The sequence below is a fragment of the Gasterosteus aculeatus genome, chromosome 8 (genome assembly GCF_964276395.1).
Source record: "Gasterosteus aculeatus chromosome 8, fGasAcu3.hap1.1, whole genome shotgun sequence".
In the NCBI taxonomy this organism is placed as follows: Eukaryota; Metazoa; Chordata; class Actinopteri; order Perciformes; family Gasterosteidae; genus Gasterosteus; species Gasterosteus aculeatus.
The window spans coordinates 5765323-5773695 of record NC_135695.1 but is presented as its reverse complement, the minus strand read 5'-3'; the positions used below and the strand labels follow the sequence as shown (position 1 = coordinate 5773695).

General features: G+C 42.3%; 1 long non-coding RNA gene across 1 annotated transcript; it reads left to right on the top strand.

The window, feature by feature from the left end:
- Positions 1 to 243: 243 nt before the first annotated feature.
- On the top strand, positions 244 to 7409 carry LOC120823421 (uncharacterized). The gene is made up of 2 exons (XR_005712836.2): positions 244 to 649; positions 2136 to 7409. It is a non-coding gene; the product is annotated as an uncharacterized LOC120823421 (long non-coding RNA).
- The last annotated feature ends 964 nt before the right edge of the window (positions 7410 to 8373 follow it).

Sequence of the window (8373 nt, the reverse complement as noted above, 5' to 3'; positions counted from 1 at the left end):
AATATCTCCGTGTTTGGCGGCGACAGGAACCTTCCAGTCACCAGAGAGGTCGACCAAACCTTGTCAGCGCCGAACGCCTTCGCCAGGTGTAAGCAGTAAGCTCTTTGACTGCGAGAGCGCGTTTGTGACTCACACAAGGACAAACCGAGCGACCAGTCCAAGTATACAGAAGGCTGCTGAATAAAGGAGGAAGGGGGGGGGGGGGGGGGAGCTAATTATTCCAAACAGGCTTCATTATGGCGAGTCTCGGCGACAGTAATAAGGACAGGAACACGCGTCCGCGCTATCTGGGCGCTTTTTGAATAATCTCTGAAGCACTCTCCAACGGCTCGTCCTTAACCGCGGCAGACGAGCGAGGTGCTATCTCGCTGCTTTTGTTTTCCTCACAGTTTTACCGTGTTGCAGGGTTCGCGGGGAGAGGCCACGGTTTTGTATCACGCGGCATTGTGAGAGGATCTTTTCTTTTTTTTCTTTTTTCTTTTGATAAACCGTTTTTGCCCCTCTAGCGCGGGAAGAAATAGCTGAGCGCTCACACAACCTGTGCAGCGTGAAAGAGGGCGAGCGAGAGAGAGAGAGAGAGAGCGAGCGAGGGAGGCCACGTTCTCTCACATTGGCCTGTCTGGGAGAGAAGAATGCTGATTTGCTGGAGGTAAGAAGAAGCAATGGCCATTTAATTAACCTCTCCTGCCTCAATCTGCTCGCGACAAGTTTTGCCTGCGACTCCCTTTAATAGTTTAATGACCTTGCTGTCAGTAAGTCAAGGTATGATTTAATTAAAGGAGTCAACGCGTAGTAGGACTGCGGCCACGGAGTTCGGGACACGCTGGGGTCTCTGCGAGTCACAGGACCGACCTCGCCGTCGGGTTTGGGAGCGAGAGGAAGACGTCCGGTGAATCAGCCGGCTGTGTGTTTGTCATCGGCGTCGTGGTGTTTTTATTTCTTCTAACCCACCGTCCAGTAGTGCTGAGTTCATCCACAATATGGTGCTAGTGGCCCTTTCAGAAAGGAAACGGCTTCCATATGCAAACCGTCCGGATTAAATGATGGTTTATTACAACATCGTGAGCCACGACAGTGCGCGTTTGGAAGGGGACACACCAATGCAGACACTGAGCCACACTGTGAAAGCTTCTGCAAACTAATATGCTCTGTAACTGTATTAGATTTCGCGAGTAAGAGATTTAGATTAAATTTCTTTCTTTTTATGAGAAATTGTAGCTAGCTCAGAGCAATCCGGTTGCCTTGACAACAAACATGAACTTATTCGTCTGTTTGTCTCCTACGACGTCACCCAAATAATCTTATCTAAGTCAATACAAATGTTGATACAGTTTATAAGTTTAAAAAATGAGTGGCCTGCTTACAGGTTGGATGGGGCTGCAGTGCAGGGAGGCTGATGGCATCATTGTGGCAAATGTGAGCTCTGGCTCGCATCCCTTGTTGACATCCATATTATGAATACATAATAATATACAGTATAACCTCCACTGCTCAGATCTCCATTTTTTTCACTGGAACTATTGGGTAAAAACTGCCCAAAACTACGACTAAAACTAATGTATCCCAAAACTTTGACTGAAATTGGGATATATTTAATTAAAAACATTTATGTTTTATGTCAACATGTGTTGTTCATCCCAGATGAGTCGTTTATCTCGTTTACCCGTTTTTCTTCTGATTTATGAGGAAGGAGGTCTCAGTCACGTGACTTTTGGTGTAGAATGTGGATTAAACGGCGTGCTGCCAAAGACAGTTCATTGAGTTTGTAAATAAACGAGGTGTAAATGTGGGTAGCGTAATATATATTGCATGTGGAGCTGCCATTTCTCCCCCCAAATTGGTAACTCTTGGAAACAAGTTGAAGAAATGTGATCAGTTATTTACAAATTTTTGCAAAATAAATCAATCCAATTTGCTCTTTTACATCATAGTTGTGTGTTTTTCCTAAATGTGCAGGAAATCTATATTGTATGAAAACTACCTCGGATTCTGAGGGTTAATATAATGACCGGAGAGGAGTAAAAAAATGACTCATTCTACCAAAAAGTGTAATTTACAAATACTCCCTTTTGTCATTTTTTTAACCAAAGCCTTCAGCTTTCTAATCTTTTTTTTCCTCCATTTTGTGCTTTCAGATGAGACACTGGCTCGCTGTCCTCCTTCAGAGCCGCTCAGAGAATGATGGAAGGCTGCCATGGTCACCTGTGACGGCTCAGCCGGCTGTCACGCGCGGTACCGGTCCACTGATGAGAGTGAAATTACTTCATAATAGTAGGGGTGTTCCTGGGTTTATACAACGATATGATAATCCTCTTTTCACACAATGATGATAATGATCATTATTATGGCAGGGGAGTAGGGGGCGAGGAAACGGCTCGGAATGGAGACTTTGCGGCATAATCCTTCTGCCTTCAAAGGTTAAATACGGATTTGAATACTATGATCCCCCCACTCTGAAAACGATAGTGGTGCATTTGAAGCAAATGTGCTCATTGTGCACTTTACCTCGCGGAGGAGCGGCATGAGTGCCACCACCAAAGAAGGTCGCCATGTGGTAAAAAACGAATCAATAATGCATTATGGAGAATGCCTGACTCAAAGGAATCCACTGTTGGAGGAGTTGTGGTAAGTTTAATTGGGGCTGTTGCAGCCTGAAGGTTAGCGGAGCGGGCTTTGGACCAGAACCACCAGAGCGGGAAAAATGTGGGGAGTGTGTGAACGTGTAATGCTCTTCTGCTCCCTTAATGTTGCCCTACAGTGCCAGCATGTTTCCCTTAAAACCCAGCTGCTCTAGTGGATTGTATCCGCTGCAAACAACAGAAAGTGGGATGAGCAACGTCCAGTGGACGCCCAGTTACATCCCGTCTCTAAGGGTGAATTTGTGTAGCTTTGTATATATATCTCTATCGATATGTGGGCATCTAGCAACAATGTGGTCAAGACTCCCAAGACTCCCACTCCCATACACGTGGAACACAAGGTGTGTATATACACACAAATATATATACACTATATATTAATATACAATCAACATTTTTAATCATGGTTAATCGCATGATTTGTTTTTTAATTATTTTAATTTATTTAATGATTCATTCAAAAGTAGTGTATTGCACACTTTTTTATTTATGCAAACACTAAACAATTTAAGTGTCTTTCAACTCCAGTATCCCCTTACGCAGCAGCAGTCAGAATGTCTTTTGTAAATCTCAAATTAAAATATAATTTAATCAAATGAAATAATGAAACCAAAGCTAATTGCCACTGCCAACGCATTCACATTTGATCTAGTTTGTTAGCAAAACACGTTACATTATTACAAGCACCTTCTGAGCAACAGCAAGCTAACATTCATGAATCTCTGTTATTTTATTTTAGAAAGTTGATGTTTATTAATGTTTATAAGAAGCAGTACATACGGACTTCCTTCCCGCCAATCGGTTCATGGGACCTTAATCCCAGTCTTAAACCCGCCCCAATGCTCTCATTGGTTGACACGCTTGAAGGACTCATCGCACCCTCACTGTGACCAATGGTGCGCCTGCATGTGCATTAGGAACCAGTGGGCAACAGACTTCTAGAATAATAACAAAAAAAACAAAACTGTTCTAATAATTGTGGGTGTAAATGAATTCTAATAACTTGTTAATGTGCACAGCACTAATATAAATATACACATCACACATCACAGCGGCCGACACATTGTTGGTCGATCCAGCACTAGTTTGTCTCACAAATAATAAAGTCAAACAAGTAATGCATCTTCTTCATTATATATATCATTTATTTATACTAATTCTAATTATGTATTCAACTTTCTCAACGACAAGTGATTTGTTGTTCACAACGTAGCCTGAAACAAAGAGCGCGCACGAGCGGCGTGTAGTTGCAGTTTGCCCGCGTGCTTTACTCACGGTGCTGAACGGGGATTGGGTAGCGAGTGACACGTGTTGTTGTTGGTCCTGTGTAGCCTAATTGATGTTTCCCATGTTGTCCATTATATTCCAGCGTGTAAGCCCTAGATCAAAAGTCAGAGGATCTCTACAGTCCTGAGGATTTATCCTCTGGGCACCATGACTGCCTGCCAAAAATGTAAGAGCACGGAGGCTCGTGCTAAGTCTAATCTCCAAGACTTTAAAGAGTCTAAAAAGTGCGTATGACAGCCGAGGAAATTCTTTTTAATGTTTATACCTCTGACCTCATTCTGCAAGACAGATGTGCGCGGCTGGATTAAGTCGGAAGTGTGCTCACGAGCACCTGTGACCTCACCCAGCAGTGATGTCACACTGCACCGACTGTGACAATTTGAACTCCCGAAGGGCTTTAAGAACAACAATGTCCGTTTAAAAAAATAATAATTTGGAGACCTGATGCAGTCTGGCTGCATTATCAGTTTTACAAAGTATTCCATGGTATTGCAACTCAACACTCAATAATGTTATAACTATGTAGAGACCCTGAATATGAAGCTACTTCATTTCTTAATGCATCATCAACTACAACTGATTTTATAATTAATGTAATACTGTGGGGCAAACTGCTAATTAAGTTATGCTCATTTAAAAAGAAGGTTGATCCATCGTGAGTCAGGAACAGTTGGATATTTTAAGACATTTATCGGGGAATTGTTTTGGATTTCTGTAATAAAGTAGGAGAATCTAAACGTGTGTAAATGTAACTGTCGACTCTTCTCCACCGCTCGCAGCTCCACGCTGTCGACACCAGGAAACGGTTGACTTTTGTAATCTTGCAAACTCGTTGAACATCCGCTCATTTCCCAAAGTGCCTCCTGTCGTTCATCTCAAGAAGAATTCAATGAACTTTCGGGGGGGTCGGATTATTGGTGTGAATACAGTGTTTTGGCTGCATCTTGACTTTTCTGTTCAAAACTGACACTGTGTTCTTCCTTTGACATTATTGGTAACAGGATTTTTTTTTTTTACTCATGAAAAGCTGCCAACTCGAAGAAACATTGAAAGTTGTTTTGCTGCAGTTGGGAAAAGGAAAGGTTAGACACCACTTCAGCTTAAAGAGTGCTCAGTCCCAACAAAGGGAGCAGATGCTGTACGCATTACCAAACAAAAAGAAAAGTTTGTGTTGCACCCAAAGAAAGAGAAGCAATTTGGTAAAAAAAAAAAAATGAACAGGAAATACAACTCAAGTGTAAACCTTTAAAATGCAGCAACTGACTTTGAAACAGAAGTGAATAGAAGTTCCACTTTCACCAATAAAGGATGCAGCTATTTATGTCAGTATGGGGCTGGTATCAGATATCAGTAAAGACTCTCTATTAAACACCAATGAGTCATTTGTTCTGGGTGTATGATGATAAAACATATAGCATATTGTTTTTGTTTTGTCCACTGTGTAAAAGGGGCTTCACACCCAGAGTTTATATCGATAGAACCGATCTGACCTGCACCCAGACGAGTTTGACCCTTTAACCCTGAGACAGCTGCAAAGATTAGTCAGGAAAGGACCGGGTTTCAATCTGCTTTATTTTAAACAATGTCGATCACAATGCTGCTCGTTAGAAACGGCTCTGGACATCTTCAGTGGGGACACGACCATCACGCCTGTACTGGGAAAGGAGATTGCTTGTAACATGGTGGTAATGTGCTTAAAAAAAACAGGTAGTGTCATAGTAGTATTCTCTTTGCCAATATTAGTGTTTTTTACTGTATCAGCTTCTTGTCTCACGCTGCCATTTATTTTTTATATAATTGTGCGATTGTGTTTAATCAAAACAATAATTCCTCCTTTGGGATTTTATGCAAAATCCCATCTTGAAGTTTTTTTTAAATTTAAGCCAATGTCGAGGCTCGGTGAATACCAACAGGACATGAGGGATGCTCTGCCTCCAGACTCTGCCGTGTGCATTTGCATGATGCTGCACATGTGTGCGCGTGGGTGCACATGTTGGACCCGTGCGCGCGTACGCGTGCGGCGCAGCGAGCGGGAGGAGTGCAGCAGGGGGCTGTGTAGTTTGTGCCAAATTTCCAACATGATTTACATTCCCAATGTAATGTATTAAATCGTTGACAGGGCAAAAGGGATTCACTAGATGCTGCATTAGAAACTCAATTTCTGTGATGAATTGCCTGAAGCCAATGAATTACAAACTGCTCCCTACCACCTTCCCCGACTGCTCTCCCCCTCCCTCCACTCCCCGTGGCTCAGAAGTTTCTTCTTCTTTTTTTTTTTGTGAGTGTCAAAATCTTCTTAAACCTCTCTCTTAATCTGATCTGCTGAATGTGAGAGGGTGAAAGGATTTTCAGACTCAAAAAGCATTCGTTTTCCGTCTTGTTGTGCATTGCCTTTTTCCCCCAAGTGCTGGGTCAGTAATATTCAAAAGTTGCTGCTTTGCTCTTCCGTCTCCCCGGCACCACTGCGCTTGTCTCGGGGCTTATGGATGTCCTCTCCACACCTACTCTTTCCTCATTATGTGTGACTGCTGAAAAGCTGCCGGTGCACTAAACTAACTGTGAGCATTATTAACTAAGTAGTGCAGATTGATGGCGACAAATATTCATATAGGGCGCGAGCCCTTGTGATATACACACCCGACATACACAGAGTGACATGATGAATGGAACCTCTGTGGTGATCAGTCAGTGGTGCTAAGAAGGAATGGCAGTGTGCAAAACAATGTTTTATGGGGATAACATTCCGTATGCATGAAACCAGGGATTTTATGAAAGGCGTTATGTCGCTAATCACTATTTGATTTGTTAGACACCCAAATCACACAGTTTTTGAACTCAAAATACAAAATACTTTGAGTGTCTGTTTGCAGGATTAATATAGTTTCAAGCCAAATAAATTATTTGACTGTTTTGTCCATTCGGACAGTCCATTGATTTCTCCTGAGTTCACGGAAATGTTTCAATAGATGATGCCTCATTTGCATATTTAATACAAAACAAAAAATGGTTGTTTTAATGCATGTCATCAACTAGGGAGGTTCAATCGTGCCACCATTTAACCACCAGTTTTGTTTTTAATGTCGTCCAAATGTCTCAAATTTAATAAAAACACATGTTTAAAGACTCCTTTCTCTAATTCTGAGCCAGAAGTCTCTCCCTAGTGGCACTCCATCACCTTTCTACGTTCTTAGGTTTTTATTAAAAGCTTTGTTCATGTCTTTCCTTCCTTGATTTGCATGTGCTATTCATAAATACATGGCTAAAATGGTTTTTGATGGCCCAAAATTGACAAAAAAAACTAGTTTGTCAACAAGATGAAACATCAACTTCATGCGACGTTCAGATTCCCGTTTGGTAATGCATTTGAATTGGCACAAAATTAATGATTGTAATATTCAGTCTCATTTCTATCTCTTAACATACATTCAGAAACAAAGAATGAAGTGTCTTCATTTAGCTCTTTCACAGGAGACAGTCGAAGTCCTCAGCCCATACATGCGAGCTCTCCCCTTAAACCAAATTCTCACAGATGCCGTAGTCTACATCGTGTGTCGTGGTGCAAGAAAATGTGTTTTAACGAAGCTTAAAAGGTAATTTTACATGACTTTTTAAAGGAATACTGTGCTGGAAGTACACTCGAAGCCGTTTGAAGTTCAACTGCAGAATTGCAGTCTGGGTCCCATCCAGACGTCCCGTGTGGAAGCTTGTCTCATCTTCCTTTCCTCTCCTTCCTCCCTCTTTTCACAAACCTATTTTAGCACAAACTACATCAAGGGAACAGGAAGTGTAATGTTAAAATGAATATCATATTATTTAAAAACATGTTACGAAAGGACCTTGAGACTCTTGGGTCGAGAACCTCGTACGTACCCATCTCGGAAAAATAAACGTATCGCCTCTGGATTTATTTTTGAAGTCTGAACCGCCGGAAATCGGATAACAAAAACATAAACGTTGAATAGAGAGCTGGAAGATTCGCACAATAAATAACCAGAGGAGGCAAAGTGGTGTCTGACTCATTGTTCTTTGGGTTCATGTTTTTATGCGGATGGCGGTGCCGGGCCTTGTGTGATTGCGCCTCTCCCCTCATTGTTCTTGTTGATTTACAGCACCGGCACAATGGTGGAATGGGAGTTTGGCGCTGCTGCTTGGGAAGAGGGTTTTTGAGTAACGCGAGCGGGGTCTTTTGTTTGCGGCCTTGATTGCGAGGAGTAAGGATGCCTCGGAGCTGTCATCCCAATAAAGAAAGCCCCAATGTACGGCGTTAGCACCGACACCCAATCAAAGCAGAGAGGTGGGGTGGAGGGGGGGGGGGGGGGGCAGATTTAGTTCACTGCTGTTTTCTGCTTTTCACGCAGAAAAGGCCATGCATTAATGGAAATCCAAATGCTCTAGCATTACCACGGGATGATAATGTAAATTCAAGTTAATATTGCTACAATGTGTG